The sequence below is a fragment of the Somniosus microcephalus genome, chromosome 9, assembly GCF_052327205.1.
Source record: "Somniosus microcephalus isolate GS21.2 chromosome 9, FLI_Smic_1.0, whole genome shotgun sequence".
Classification (NCBI taxonomy): Eukaryota; Metazoa; Chordata; class Chondrichthyes; order Squaliformes; family Somniosidae; genus Somniosus; species Somniosus microcephalus.
In genome coordinates, this window is record NC_140995.1 from 163,189,145 (window position 1) to 163,205,272 (window position 16,128).

At 46.4% G+C, this 16,128-nt stretch overlaps 1 protein-coding gene across 1 annotated transcript in view; it reads left to right on the forward strand.

Annotated features, from left to right (window-relative positions):
* The window catches only part of LOC147112804 (PC3-like endoprotease variant B), an 845,811-nt gene extending 830,013 nt beyond the window's left edge, over positions 1-15,798 (forward strand). The window contains exon 14 of the mRNA XM_085998224.1: positions 15,667-15,798. The gene's annotated coding sequence lies outside the window, so the exon portion shown is untranslated. The remainder of the gene's footprint in view (positions 1-15,666) is intronic.
* Positions 15,799-16,128: the final 330 nt, after the last annotated feature.

Here is a 16,128-nt window from a genome sequence, read left to right on the forward strand (position 1 = left end):
TTTGGGCGCTACGAATGCCCTTCGAGGTCCAGAATGGTGTCCGCACCGCGCACCCATGCTTGTGGGGCGATTCGCAACAGATGCCGTATTGGTGAGGGTGATAGCACGCACGCGGGGAACACCCGCCGGATGTATGCAGAGCAGGCAGATCATGACATTAATCAGTGTGCAACATTGATTTGACGCCACTGCTGTCATTTTGGAACTCAACGCTCCAGCTAACACCCTCTCTTAAGCTCGCACAGCTGAACACGCGTTCAGCAGCAAGAAGGACCCCTTCCTATTTAAAGGGATCATCAACTACTTACAGGTTAGTTGCTGGTTGATTTCTTCTAGCTGTTGGTACGCGTCTACAGGTATTTGGTGCTTTCTATAGTTGTTTAAAGTTGCCAAAGTCTAGAGGGGGTGGTGTGGCAGGTGCTTAAGGACTTTTTCCTGAGTTCAAGGCTTCTGCACAAACCACTTGCTGCCAGACATGGGTGCACTAGTAGGAATTCCCTTGGAATACAACATGGCTTGGAGATTGAGCAGAGGACAAGCTGATGGAAGAGGGAGGAAGAGGAGGAGGAGAAGGGCTCTCAGCAGGAGGCCATATCTGCCTAGGGTGTTCAGGGAGCAATTCTCCTACCTGAACCTCAGCGAGGAACAGTGTGCAAGATGTCAGTAAAGACGTCCTCACTGAAATCTGCCACCTGCTGCAGCCACAACTGCAACCTCAGAGCAGGGCGAGGACCGCATTGCCAGTGCTGTGAAGGTGACCGTGACGATGAACTTTTATGCATCGGGCTCCTTCCAGGCTGGAGCTGGAGATATTTGCAACATTCCGCAGTTTGCCATCCACTGTTGCATAAGGGAGGTCACTGAGGCTCTCTATTCATAGAGAGCTGACTACATTTCATTCTCTCTTGCCAGAGAGCACCAGGTGGAGCGAGTACGCATCTTCGCTAGGATTACAGGCTTCCCCATGGTGCAGGGTGCCATTGACTGCACGCTCATCATTTTGCAGGCGCCGCATGTCAACTCTGCCATGTACCAGAACCGAAAGGTATTCCACTCCCTCAACGTACAGCTGGTGTGTGACCACAGGCAGCGAATCTTGCAGGTCAATGCCTGGTGTACTGGCAGCAGTCAGGATGCCTTAATTCTGCGGCAGACCGCTGTGCCATGTGCATTTGAACCACCACAGCAAACCAAAGGGTGGCTACTGGGCAACAAGGGCTATCCGCTGATGACATGGCTGATGATTCCGGTGCACAACCCACGCACACGTGCGCAGCAGTCATACAATGAAAGCCATGCTGCCACACAAAATGTGATAGAGCAGACCATTGGCGTGCGGAAACAACACTTCCACTGCCTGGACCGCTCTGGGGGAGCCCTGCAGTACTTGGCAGAGTGGGTTTAAAGATTCGTGGTGGTGTGCTGCATGCTGCACAACCTCACCATTAACTTGCCACCAGCTATACGGTGAGCAGCTGAGGAGGAGCAGGAGGAAGAGGAAGAAGAGGAGGAGGAAGAGGAAGGGAGGAGGCAACCTCTTTGGCTGGGCTGTCTGCTTGAAGAACTCATCCGTGTGCAATACCGGTAACTGCAAGCCCAATTCCCTATTCACCAACAGTCCAACACTTTGGGGGGGAAATTCAATTGTTTGCGCCTCCCGTTAGCGCCTTAAGAGGGCACTAATGGGGCGCAAAGCAACTAGCGCCTGGGCGCGATGATGGTTGCGCCACTTGCGAAATTAACTAGACATTTTGCGGCAGCGCTAAACATTGCTGCCACGATCTCTTGCGCCGGCAGATCATGATGTCAATCGAGTGCGCAACGCCCCGGTAGCACCCCGGACCGGATATTGAGTGGCGCCCCCTGCCTTACCACCTGCCGCTAGCAACAACAGGTTGAGGGGAGCGTTTTGCAGTCAGAAAGGGACTGGGGGGAGTGCTATTTAAAGGCGACCGCTTCCTGCGTTTTTTTGTTGGTGACCTTTGTGCACCATGCATTCTGAGGGAGAGAGAGAGAGACTTCTGGAGAGATTCAACGCTGTGTGAAGGAGTTTTGGGTACTGAGCAGCACTTTGCAGGTTTATTTTGATATGCACTTCCTTGCTTCGCTAGCGCTCTGAGGTAGTGCCTCGTTCCTCGGACTTTGCGCCTTAAGACAGGTGTGAAGCGCCTGATTTAGCGCTCCAATCACCTCCAGGGGCGATAAAAGCCAAGTGCCTGTCTTCTGTGTTCCTTTGCCTGTCCTAGTGCTCTTATGCAGTGCTACCCCAGTGGCTGCAGCATGACTGGTGGAAGGTTGTTGACTTTCAGTGGAGAAGGCTGCAGATGGCCTTGGAGGACAGCCTCAAGCAGCTCTGGGCCTAGAAGGCCCGGCTGCAGACTGCACCATCTCAGCATGGGTAGCAGCAGCCTGGGTTGGCTGGCTCGCTGACAGGCAACAGCAAGGGCACTGGCGAAGAGGCAGTAGTGAGAGGAAGAATGCTGTCATCCTGAGAGAGAACAGCAGGTTTGTGCTCCACAGAGCCACTGCCACTTCCCCGGGGCGGCGCCTCAACAATCCTAGTAATCTGTTGGAGGACAGATTGCTGGACTGCTGTGACACCCTGCAAGCCCCTTTGAACACTGGTATCCACAGCCATGATGGCAGCAGTCTGAGCTTCCACTGCAACACTCAGACGTTGGGCGGCTGCTGCTTGTTCTGCAATGGAAACTGAGATATCGGCCATCAGGCGCTGCATCATGGCTGGGTCCACAAGTGTGCTAATGGAGTTGGCCACCACATCTAAGCTGGAAAGAATGGACTCCAACCTCTGCGCAAAGCCCTGTGCCAAGTTGGTGCCAGACCATGGTCCTTAACATTGCATGCAGGCTTTCTGGCAGGCTTCCCAATGCACCAAGCATTTCATTGTGTATACCCATTAGTCTTTTTCTGTAGCCTGCCCCATCGAAGTTCTCATCTGAGTCCTCTGCAGCAGAATTAGTGTGCGACCACACCCTCTGGGGAGCTGGCACCTGTGCTATCCTTGACCCCTGCCGGGGCTGCAGGCCGCTCATGCCCGGTGTGTCACCACATTCAGATTCTGCTTCTATTCTATAAATTACGCACAGTGTCAGTTTCTGAGCTGATGGCTGCGAATGTTAAATTGAGTGATGGTGTGTCTTCATCTTCATTATCGTCTTGCTGTTCCACCACTGCCTGGCCAGGTTGCAGTTCTTGGTTATCTGAAAGGAGAAAGGCACAAGGCTAAGGTTGTGAGGGGAGGGGGAAAGCAAGAGGTGCATGCTTACACCATCTGTAGCTTGTAAATCAGAAGAGATTATGGGATGAGGGGGAAGTGGGATGTGAGAAGGAGGATTAGGTATGAAGCTTAGGTATGAAGCTACCATCATCTTCTATGGTTTCAGCCCCGCCGATGGCCACGGCCTCAGCATAGGCTATTCCAATAATGGCCAGCACCGTCTCCTCCATGGGGGTTAGGAGATGCAGGTGCGCCTGTCCCCCACCAGTTAGCTCCTGCTGCCTCCAGTTGTGTGTCATCTTGTCCTGCAAGAGAGAGGGAAGTGTGTTAGTGAGTGTTGTGCAATCTGTTTGGGCGATGTGGCTGTCATGGTTGAAAGTTGGCAGTGTGTGCAAGCTGTGAGATGTGGGTGTGAGGCTTACAGCAGTGCTAAGTGTGTGAGGGTGAGGTGAAGCTATGAAGGTTAGTTATGAATCCTGATTGATAGAGATTGTTGGTAGGTGAGTGATGGGGGTGTGGTGCATTGAGCAGTTGTAAGATTAGGATCACATGCCACACACAGATTACCCAAAGGGTTTTAGGAGTTGCAAGGCTTTTATTAAAGAGCTACAGTTTTAAAGCACAATTAGATATTACATATGGTTTAAGCTGAGTATAATAAACATACAACCCGTGACAGTAGAGAGTGATCTATGACTCCCGAATCGGAATACCATGACTGGACAGACGGGGAGGCAGTACGGTGGTCTCGGATTGGGTAGATTCCTGCAGTCTGCTGCAGCGGACAGTTCCATTGGGTCATCTCTCAAACTGTTGGAGGTGCTAGGCCGTCAGCCACCTCAGAGGCTAAACTTGACCAAGGTGTTAGGCCATAGCCACCTCGGAGAAGCCTTCGCCCCTGACTGCCTGATTTCCTCTCTCAGTCGTCTATATTTATAGTTATTTTGGTGGGCTGGTAATCACCTGGTGTCAATCATTTGATCCCCCATCCTATTGTCCAATTGTGAAGTGGGAAGGCATCCCTCGCCGTCCCTTTCTGCATGACTGACCAGGCCTCCCTCTTATCTTTCTGAGGAATGTTTTGTTATGTTTCTTTAAGGACATTTTATGACTTTTCGGCTCCATTTTTGTCTATTATCTCCCATCCTGTGTTGTTTTGCATTTTACAATTCCCTTATCACTTCTATTTAGAAACATAGAAACTTTTGATGCTTGATATTCGACCTTGCTGGCATTTCTGCTTTCTGTTCCCGATTGTATGTTGTCAGTCTCTGTTCTAAGAATTAAAACCCATCTTTGAATCTAATAGCTGAGGCTAGTGGTGCAGTTGGTAGGATATTGCATTTGAAGATGCATTCACTGACCTTGACCACTCGTGGGAGGTCATTGGACTGCTTACGGTGCCGCATCCAGGTCCTTGGGACTTGACTCCTTGCATTGACCACCAGAGCTATCTGCTCCCACTGCCTTTTCAGCGTGTGTCTGGAGGGCCTCCTGGCCCCCTGTGGATATAGCACATCTCTCCTCCTTTCCATGTCCTCCACCAAGGCCTCCAGTGCAGTGTCAAAAGACCTTGGAGCCCATGCTCTCCCATGTTGTGCCATTATTGAGTGTTTCCCAGGTCAGAATCAGTTGTGGAATGATTTCCAGCACCTGCTCCAGCCACAATGCACCTCCCCTTTAAGAAGTGCTGGCTAGCTTTAAGCAGTGCAGGCTAGCTTTAACTGGTGCTAGCCTCGCACAATTTTGGGCCCCCTGCTGATGTGTGTAGCCAATCAACAGCGCAGTTAGCACTGACTGCATGCTGAAATCATGTTAATCAACAAACAGCACGAAGTTGGTATGCTGCCTGCATCACATTGAACGGGCACGGTTTAATCACGCATCCGATCCCCGTGTCTGTTTCCGGGGCTATCGAATTTAGCCCCCAGATGTATTTCATTCTCCCTGTGGAAGGAGGCATCAGATCAACAGTGTACAGAACTTCTCCAGGTGGCAGCATTCTAAAGAGCGCAGAGTATTGTAGATGGCTCCCATTTACTGTATAGAGCATCAAGCCTCGCCAGCACCTACCGAAAGGTGACGTGCACTGTTGTCCTCTGGGAACACTGCTCTAGGATGCTAAACAAGGCAGCCCTCTTTCCGTCCACTTCATGCCGCAGGATGTCCACTTTGCCAGGCATCAACGGAGAGTTGGATACTATACCACACTGTTATTTGCCCACAGACATCATTTCATGCCTTCACATTGGGTTTCCTTTCACTCTCCCGCCCCGCAGCACCGCCCCCCCACCCTGTTCCCCACACACAGCCTAGCACAAACTAACAGGTATTTTAAATACATTTTCCACCTTTATAAATGCAGAAACATTATACGCTTCCATTTGCAGCCACTTTCCTTTAAGTGGCAAATCATTTTAAATTTGAGCCGTTAACCAGATTTTCTGCACTCCTCAAGAAGCTACCTGCTGGTGCAAATTCAAAAACTGTGCTGGGAGAGTACGCCAATTATTTAAATGAATGAATCCCACAAAATTGCATGCAGTCAGTTTAGTGCACTTTAGACTAACTTAGCACTGGCGATCAGCCGTCCCCAGCCCAGATTTTGCCAGGACTTATATTGTTTCATTAAGTTCATCATAATATGTCAGGAATGGAGTCACCTCCTCAAACCAGTGTTCAGACCCATCCACCAGCGCAAGGTCTTGTTCTGCCTTATCGCAGGCAGCTCAGCAAAACGTCAAACATTTTTTTGTGAAAGTACATATGATATGTTAGCCTAGAAATTACTGTTGGCAGTATTAGCTGACACACGTTTAACATGTTCATATGATATTCTTTGGTCCTTTATTTTAATGTTGGTGATAGCTGATGTAATAAAACTCACTACGCACTTGGTTTGAGTATAAAGCAAGGCTTTAATCAACTTGTTTCAAAACATGGAGGTCTAGTTGTACTTCACTAGTTCCTGTCTTACAAACTGTCCCTGCGCAAGCTGGGCCCACGCCCGAGTATTTATACTCCTTGGACGGCGCCACCAGCTGGCCGTCCAGTGTTATTTCATGAGTCGTTTCTTCATGATGATGAGATTTATAACAATAACTATTTAATTTACTGAAACAAAGAACAAAGTGCTCATCTGCAAGCATCACTGTCAAGTTTTGGGATTTTATTGACCATTTTTCCACAGAAGGAGTTGGAAAATAGAGTTACTTTTAATGTTGGGTTTTTAAAAGCATAGGGGGAGAAATTCGGTTGGTTGCACCACCGATTAACGCCGAAAGAGGCCGAGAAGTGGGGCGTTAGCCAATTTCCGGGCGGGCGCAAGGCAGCTAGCGTCTTGCCCCATATTGAGCATGCATTTAGCGCCGGCGCTAAATCTTAGCGCCCGCTCATGGGCGCTGGCTGATTATGATGTCATTTGAGTGTGCAACGCCTTTTGGGTGCCCCGGACTGGAAATTCAGTGGCGCCCCCCTCCGTAGTGCCTGGCGCTAATAGTGACAGCTTACCTGGACCTTACCAAGTCGCTCTCGGGCTGGAGGAGCGTTATTTAAAGGGGACTGGTGTAGTTTAAAAGCGGCAGCCATTTTTGGTGCACAACTTCCTCGAGAGCTACAAAGAGTTGTTGAGTTGCACACTGAGAGCCATTTGACCACTGAGCCAGCGCAGGCAGACGATCTTCAGCCTTCTGACCATCACCTTGCTGTTGGTGAGCCTTGACAACGGGGAACCTTCCTGTGGGCACTTATTATGGGGGCTGCATTGGAGGGGAGCGTCCTGCTGCTGAATCATCTGGAAAGGGCACTGAGACGCTGGGAGAGGGGGGCGGGCATGGCCAGACGGAGGAGGGCCAACAGACGTTGCCACAGCAGACCTTACGCTGGCAGGGTTTTCCGACAGCAGTTTTCCTACATGAACATGCCGGAGGAGCAGTGTGTCAGAAGGCTGCGATTTAGAAAGGAGGTGGTGACTGAGCTGTGCCAGCTGCTTCAGCCAGATCTGCAGCCTCAGATAAGGTGCAGGACATCTCTGTCGGTGGCTGAGAAGATGCCTGCTGGCCTGAACTTCTACGCGAGCGGCTCTTCTCAGGCTGCGCATCAGAGGCTGATCAGAAGTAGCTTCTAGGCTCCTCTCACGGAATGCTTGCTGCCATTCCAAGAACAGGAATGGAACCGGTCTGATACCCCCAAGCCTGTGAAGGGCAAGATGCATGTAAATAGAAGGCATGGCCATTGTAAATGAAGAAAGTGTTTCATTACACAAAATGTGGTTCCTTCAAACATGAGAAAGCTATGGCAACAGAAAGCAAAACTAATACACTGACACATAACTGCCTCTCACACCCGGGAGACTGTCCAAAACATAAATCACATTCCGACCATCTTCCTTGGCCTTGATTCCACTGCGCCAACCAAAGCATCCAATGCCCGATCAGTGAGGCATTCCACCCTCTGCCTCACCCTTTCCATTTCTTGCTAGGCTGGTGCGCCACAGGTAGGCTCCCACCGCTTTGAAGGCCTACAAGGCAGTGAGTGTGTCTGGTGATGCCAATTGACCTGCCCCTTTAAAAGCTGGCCAGCGCCAGTGTGTCTCAGGGAAAGTGATTATTGAAAGCACCTGCGCTGCGCCCCGCCGCCGCTAAATTGGGTTGCGCCCCCGGGTTAGCACCTTAAGAGCCTCGTGCAGCGCCTGATTTAGCGCCGCAATCACCCTCAGGGGCGCAACGACCCAATATCGCGCCAGGTGGCGCTAAATCGCAACTGGCGCTAGGCTTTGCACTTCGCCAGAACTAGCGCCCCAAATGGGGCTATACCCAATTTCTCCCCCATAGTGTATTCAAAGGAGTGTAAAAAAACAAGCTGGGGTGGTAGGTAGCTGAAATATGAATATGTTAGCTTTTATGTTGTTTCCCCAGAGACTGTAAATAAGCAATCCTTTAGTCTGTCTCAGCAAATGAAAAATAAACACCTCATGCCCATTCACAGAAACCCCACAGTGCAGATAGAGGCCATTTCGGCCCATCGAGCCTGCACCGACACATATCCCACCCGATCCCCGTAACCCCTACACCAACACATATCCCACCCTATCCCCGTAACCCCACGTATTTAATCCCCCTAACACTAAGGGTCAATTTATCATAGCCAATCAACCTAACTCGCACATCTTTGGACTGTGGGAGGAAACCGGAGCACCCGGAGGAAACCCACGCAAACACGGGGAGAATGTGTAAACTCCACACAGACAGTCGCCTGAGGCCAGATTCGAACCCGGGTCCCTGTGCGCTGTGAGGCAACAGTGCTAACCACTATGCCACCGTGCTTTGAACTTTTTTTGGCTGTGAACAGGGAGAGAATGACAGGGCTAGCAAAGAAGCTTTTTGGAAACAGGATGCTGCATAGGTAGTCAATTTTTAACAAGAAAATTGCTAGGGCATTCACACAGACTAAGAAGTCAGAGATGCTGGAGGAACAGTTAGAAGCCACTTCATTTCAGTAAAGTAAGGTGACCATTAATGTGTAAAAATATGGTGTATTCTTTATTTTTATCATTATGTGAAGATAATTCATATTGTTATAATTAAGTGAGTCTAGTCATAACAGCTGTTTGCTTTACTGTGAAATAAAGCAGCTTATCAATTTAAATTGGACCTCATCTCACCAAATCATTACTCCATCCACCAGTGGAGAGATTGAAGAGCTACCTACATGTGCAAAAGACATGAATATCTGGTCCAGGTCACAAGCGGATGTCATTGTTACATCCCTGGTTATGCCAGCATACAAGTAGATATAGGGCAGTGTGAGTCAACTTAAGATGCTTAGCCCATTTACAAGACGGTATCTCTGCAGTCTGACTATGCTACTTCTGAAGAAGGGTCACACCCAGAATGTTAACCTTTTTTCTTTTTGGTGCTGACCAACCCAAATTCCAGGAGTAAGACTTTCTGAGGACACTGCTGCTGCATTGCCTCACTAGCCACTGCCAAACGTTTGCACTGTGCCAGACACTGTGACTGTTCCACTGTGAACTTTGACAATGTCTTTTTCTTATTCTTAGCTTTTGTTATAACTAGGAATAAAAGTAATAAAATTAAAGCCAGTTACTACGTTATGATACAAACTACACCATTGTTCTGTTGATTATCCTGGTAGGCAAATTATATTGCTAGACAACTTACTGAATGAGAATATTCTTTTAAGTCAGAGAAGTAATTTCTGACTTGCTTCTCCGGGCAGGGAGCTTTGCTCACCGGAAGTGCAGGTGTACATTGTGCATAATTTTCCAAACATTGATATTAATGGTTAGAGATTCATAGGCAGCGCACTCCTGGATTTCTACTATGCACTCCTGATGGGCAAAGGCTCTTGCTGGGGGTGCACAGTCTGAAAATTACGCCTCAGAGGTTGTCCTTGTCCCGCTTATTCCTGCCTGTTCAGGGAATGTATACCTTCCTTGATATGATTCAAAATCACCCCGACAAGTAGTCTGATGGTGAGAGTAACTGTACATTGTTTACATGCATAATTAACAAATGTTCAACAAAGCTGTGTATATTGTAAAATAGGGAAACATTACAATTGTCTATAAGGATTAATGCATAGCTGTTTGCTAATTTAATGCATAAGTATCTCCCAGGGTACGGGTATATTTATGTCATACACTGTGTGCAAAGACATCTTACTTGTCATGACCATCTGCGGCCTAACAAAGGAAAAGGATCATGTACTGTGCCTGCACGAGGTGGGAGGCTTGAAATATTTCTGTGGCATTACTGGTTGCTATTAAGTGCCACTGTGGGATCTGGTGACTGTATTTCTAGTGCTCACCCCTCACTAATTGCCAGACAATAGTGTGCAGGGGTACATAGAGGCCAACCCAATTGTTAACCAGCAAATGTTATAATGCTGCCTGGCAGCATGCCTGCAAAAATGCAACAAACAGGCTGTATCAGACGTGCTGGCATGCCAGTATCCTACTATTTTGTTGTAGTGGACCAGCTTTGCTCACGAGAAACAGTGGAAACATGAATAGTGAAGGAAAGGAAGAGATGCTGTGATAGTCCTGGTGGGTAGTGACAATCTTTCAGTATGTGATACCCACAATTTAGCTGTTCCCATAACTTGATATAATGAAATTCCTGTTGCAGTAAAACTTTTGATACAGTGGAACAGAAATGAGGAGTGAAAACTGAAAAAAGGATTATTAAAATAGTTATGATTGCCAGTAAAAATAGCCTTGTTTTCTCTGTTATACACAAGATTATTATTTATATTACAATAAATTCATCAAAAAGATATAAAAACATCACCACATCATCTGCTAAGCAATTGAGTCTAACAGCTTGATGGCTGTTACATGTTTAAGAATGTTGCATTGTACCCATTTTTGTATTACTCTACCTGAAGTATTTTCTGCATAACCTTCACACGTATTTTGATGTGTAATAGTTTGCATTTTAAAGCACAGAGCAAGAAGTACAGTATTGCTAGCAAGAAAATCACAGAAATAAAGGACTATGAGCCAGTTAATAGTTTTATTGTCATAAGTAGTGAAGGGTTGGGATTTGAGCCAGTTGAATGTTGCAGTCAAACGACACAGCATGACAACCTAGTTTCGGTTGAAACTAGTTGAAACCACAAATGGAACAGATGGTCAGAAACGGAACTACAAAAATGATTAAGCATGTGGAGATATGAGAAGCTGCAATAACAAGGTTAACATTTGCAGAACAATCAGGTTACAAAGTAACAACTGTCACGCGGATGTATGTAAGGTATATTTGATTAACCTTTGAGCCATGTCCAATCACGAGTCACTGACTCGTGATCGGCCGAAGCCACGATGAAGCAAGAATGGACCCTGCGATCCAGATAACTGGACAAACTTAGATAAGAGACAGAACTGAAAGAAGGGGCTTAGCTAATGATGTAAAGTTATAATTAGGTTGTTTTTGAAGGAATATAATTGGGTCGGATTGGCCAAGGAATATGTAATGTAGTAACGGCTATCGGTGTGCTCCAGTCTTGTACTGTATATAAGCTTGTGAATTTTGTTGATCGGGGAGAAGGTGCTCGCACAGACCGCGGGGTCTGAGATGCTTCTCCCAGAGCTCGGTTTTCAATAAACTGCACCTTTTACTTTACCACAGATTAGATGTGAATTTATTTTCACCCAACAGTAGTATTTCATGAGGCTTAAAAAAATTGTTTCTTTTAAAATTATGAGTACCCTGGGTTGGATCAGAATTGGATATTAAACTGCTCATGATGTTTTACTAGATCTTCAGCAAACTATGCAAACACTAGAGGGATAATTTTCTTAGAAATCTTATGCCTGGTAAAAGCAGGCATAAGGCTTGCTTTTACCAGGATAAGAGTTGAAAAAAGTTTAAAATAAAATTTCAGTCATTTATCATTTAAAAATACTTTAAGAAAAGGTAAGGTTATTTTTAGCCCTGTAAAAAAACTTTAATTATTTTTTTCAAAAAATTACATTTTTGTTTAAAATATTTGATTTATTGTAATTTCAACTAATCTTAAAAATGTGATGTTTTTTAAAATTTATTTAATGTTTTGAAGTGTTTTTGGGGTGATCTCCATTCATATATTTGACAGGTCTATCTGTCAAGTGTATGAAGGGACATTCGCTTCTTTGATTGGTGCCCCATGGCCCACGTGATCCCAGGGATGCTTGCGAACCACATGCGCCCCTGGGATACGTAGGCCCTGCACACTTGGAGTTAGAGAGGCCCAGCATCGGAACTATACGCACCTTGGGAGCCCTCAGGTAAGTACGTAGATTTTTTCCAGATCGGAGGCGTCCACACGCGGGAAGCCTCCGATCGGAAAATACGGCCCATAGCTTCTATGTAAATCTATGTAAAGTTCCTAACTTTTTAGACTTGACCTTTATGCATTGAATGACAATGGTAAACTGAAGTTGTCAATTGACTTCAGAAATTGAACTTTAAAGTTTACATTACATTGGTGTCTTCATACTGCTTTACATCACTGATTCATGTAAAAAAAAATTATGGGCTGGATTTTCCACCCTTATACTGCCCAAATCAGCAGAGTAAAATGAAGGAAAATTGGGCAGGGAAGCTGATTGCAATTTCCCCACCCCAAAATGGATTTTTAAAATTTGTTCCTGGGATGTGGGTGTCGCTGGCAAGGCCAGCATTTATTGCCCATCCCTAATTGCCCTTGAGAAGGTGGTGGTGAGCTGCCTTCTTGAACCGCTGCAGTCCGTGTGGTGAAGGTACTCCCACAGCGCTGTTAGGGAGGGAGTTCCAGAATTTTGGCCCAGCGACAATGAAGGAACGACGATATATTTCCAAGACAGGATAGTTTGTAACTTGGCGGGGATCACTGCAGGTGGTGGTGTTCCCATGTGCCTGCTGCCCTTATCCTTCTAGGTGGTAGAGGTCATGGGTTTTGAAGGTGCTATCGAAGAAGCCTTGGCAAGTTGCTGCAGTGCATCTTGTAGATGGTACACGCTGCAGCCACGGTGCACCAGTGGTGGAGGGAGTGAATGTTTAAGGTGGTGGATGAGGTGCCGATCAAGTGGGCTGCTTTGTCCTGGATGGTATCGAGCTTCTTGAGTGTTGTTGCAGCTGCACTCATCCAGGCAAGTGGAGAGTATACCATCACACTCCTGACTTGTGTCTTGTAGATGGTGGAAACACTTTGGGGAGTCAGGAGGCAAGACACTCGCCACAGAATACCTGGCCTCTGACCTGCTCTTGTGGCCACAGTATTTATGTGGCTGGTCCAGTTAAGTTTCTGGTCAATGGTGAACCCCAGAATGTTGATGGTGGGGGATTCAGCGATGGCAATGCGGTTGAACATCAAGGGGCAACGGTTAGACTCTTGCTTGTTGGAGATAGTCATTGCCTCGCACTTGTGTGGCGTGAATGTTACTTGCCACTTATCAGCCCGAGCCTACATGTTGTCCAGGTCTTGCTGCATGTGATCATGGAATGCTTCATTATCTGAGGAGTTGCAAATGGAACTGAACACTGTGCAGTCATCAGCGAACATCCCCACGTCTGACCTTATGTTGGAGGGAAGGTCATTGATGAAGCAGCTGAAGATGATTGGGCCTAGGACACTGCCCTGTGGAACTCCTGCAGCGATGTCCTGGGGCTGAGATGATTGACCTCCAACAACCACAACCATCTTCCTTAGTGCTAGGTATGACTCCAGCCAGTGGAGAGTTTCCCCCTCATTCCCATTTACTTCAATTTTACTAGGGCTCCTTGATGCCACACTCGGTCAAATGCTGCCTTGATGTTAAGCGCTGTCACTTTCACCTCACCTCTGGAATTCAGCTCTTTTGTCCATGTTTGGACCAATGCTTTAATGAGGTCTGGAGCCGAGAGGTCCCGGTAGAACCCAAACTGCGCATTGGTGAGGATGTTATTGATGAGTAAGTGCCGCTTGATAGCACTGTCGATGACACCTTCCATCACTTTGCTGATGATTGAGAGTAAGCTGATGGGGCGATAATTGGCTGGATTGGATTTGTCCTGTTTTTTGTGAACAGGACATTCCTGGGCAATTTTTGGGTAGATGCCAGTGTTGTAGTTGTACTGGAACAGTTTGGCTATAGGTGCGGCTAGTTCTGGAGCACATGTCTTCAGCACGACAGCCGGGATGTTGTCGGGGCCCATAGCCTTTGCTGTATCCAGTGCGCTCAGCCGTTTCTTGATATTATGTGGAGTGAATCGAATTGGCTGAAGACTGGCTTCTGTGATGGTGGGGATCTCAGAAGGAGGCTGATATGGATCATCCACTCCGCACTTCTGGCTGAAGATGGTTGCAAACTCATCAGCCTTGGCTTTTGCACTCATGTGCTGGGCTCCGCTAGCATTGAGGATGGGGATGTTAGTTGTTTGATTGTCCACCACCATTCACGACTGGATGTGACAGGACTAGAGAGCTTTGATCTGATCCGTTGATTTTCATCCTCTGCCCCAGCAGGGAAGGCCATTGGCCGCCCATTCACCACCCCACTGCATGTAAATGATGGTGGGTAGACAGGGTTCTCCAACCCAGCCAATTTCCCTGACACCATTGGTCTCAAAGACTGCCAGGAGAGGAAGGGCAGCAACAGAAAGCCTGCTGATAAAAGAAAGACTTGCATTTATATAACATCATTCATGCGTTCAGTGCGGCAGACAAAATGGGCCGAATGGCCTCATTCTGTGCTGTAAATTTCTATAATTCTATGATTCTATGAAGTGTAATCACTGTTATAATGTAGGAAATGCAGCAGCCAATTTGTGCACAGCAAGATCCCACAAACAGCAATAAGATAATGACCAGATAATCTGTTTTAGTGATGTTGGTTGAGGGATAAATGTAGAGGAGAACTCCCCTACATTTCTTCAAAATAGTGCCATGAGATCGTTTATGTCCACCTGAAAGGACAGACCAGGCCTCGGTTTAACGTCTCATCCAAAAGATGACACCTTCAACAGTGCAGCACACCCTCAGCACTGCACTGGCAGTGTCAGCCTGGATTAAGTGCTCTTGTCTCTAGAGTGAGACCTGAACCCACAACCTTCTGACTCAGAGGCAAGAGTGCTCCCACTGAACCACAGCTGACACCTTTTCGCTGATGTCCTTTTTGAAAATAACCTGACCTTGCAAACATGGCAAGATGAGGTAGTGTACTCGTGGCATGCTTCGCACACAAGGAGCTGTGGTCCGGCTGCCACTGCAACGAGACTGCAAAATCAATTTCTCTCATATATACATCGGTGAATGGGTTGTGAGATACGAGTGTGGTCTGATTGGGTGTAATTCTTTTCAGGTTTATTTTACAGATGGATTGTTGTTCTGGCTTTCTACTGCACTTAACATAGTATTTAGAGAGCATCAAAAATCAAAATGAATGACAACATCATATACAGTGGCTCAGGAGAAATGGGACTGAGAGCATAAGATACTAGTCAGAGGTTCTCAGGGGTCATTAAAATGGTCCTGCCTTATCTTGAATGTTTGAATTAGTATCTCAAAAAAGAAGTCATCTCAGCAGGTACTGATAATAGCTCAGAAACCAACATACACAAAAACATAGTTAGATAACTAACCTAGTTAGTTCAACTAGCAATCTGTTGTTGAAAAACGCACTACAGAGAGAGAACAAATTGATATCAAGAAATGTAATCTTCCTTATGCCGCCTTTGGGTGCAAAATGTTGAAAGAAAGCATCGCTGTTCACCTTCTGATTATTCAGAAGAACTGAACCATTTTTTTTTAAGACATTTATACATTCATGCTAACAAACATCAGGTTTTAGTGATGGAAGCTACCTAATTTTTTAAGCATATTGTCTATGTTTTTTAAGAAATTAAACTTGTAAGTATTTTATCATTTCTGGTAAATGGCTAATTATTCTTTCTTTGCTTCTACAGGGCAGATGGATAACAACTTAAGAACATGCAAAGAATCTTCAATTATGCTGTGAGCACCTTGATTGAAATGCATTAGTGTTGTTTTCCTAATTCACAGGCAGTATCTAATAAAGAAACTCTGGATTTCATCTGCTGATGCCTTTGGGGTTTCTTGTAGATTATTGACCAAGAATGAGTATGAGACGCACAACTGGGAAGAATGAGATATGCAGTGTGTTTCAGTAGTGACAAAGCCCTCATAACTCACATTAATGAAGGTGGGGTGTAAAAAGAAGCTTTATATTAAAAATTCATAGCTTTATTATGTCACAAGGCAACCTCTGTCACATCAAAGCAATTATTATGACATCACAATTAATAATTATTTTCATAATAGAATACAATGAAGAATGTGTTTCATCCTGAAATACAGGGACTGAGCTGATGGAAACATGAGAAGCAGTTGATTGCTTTTAAAGTGCA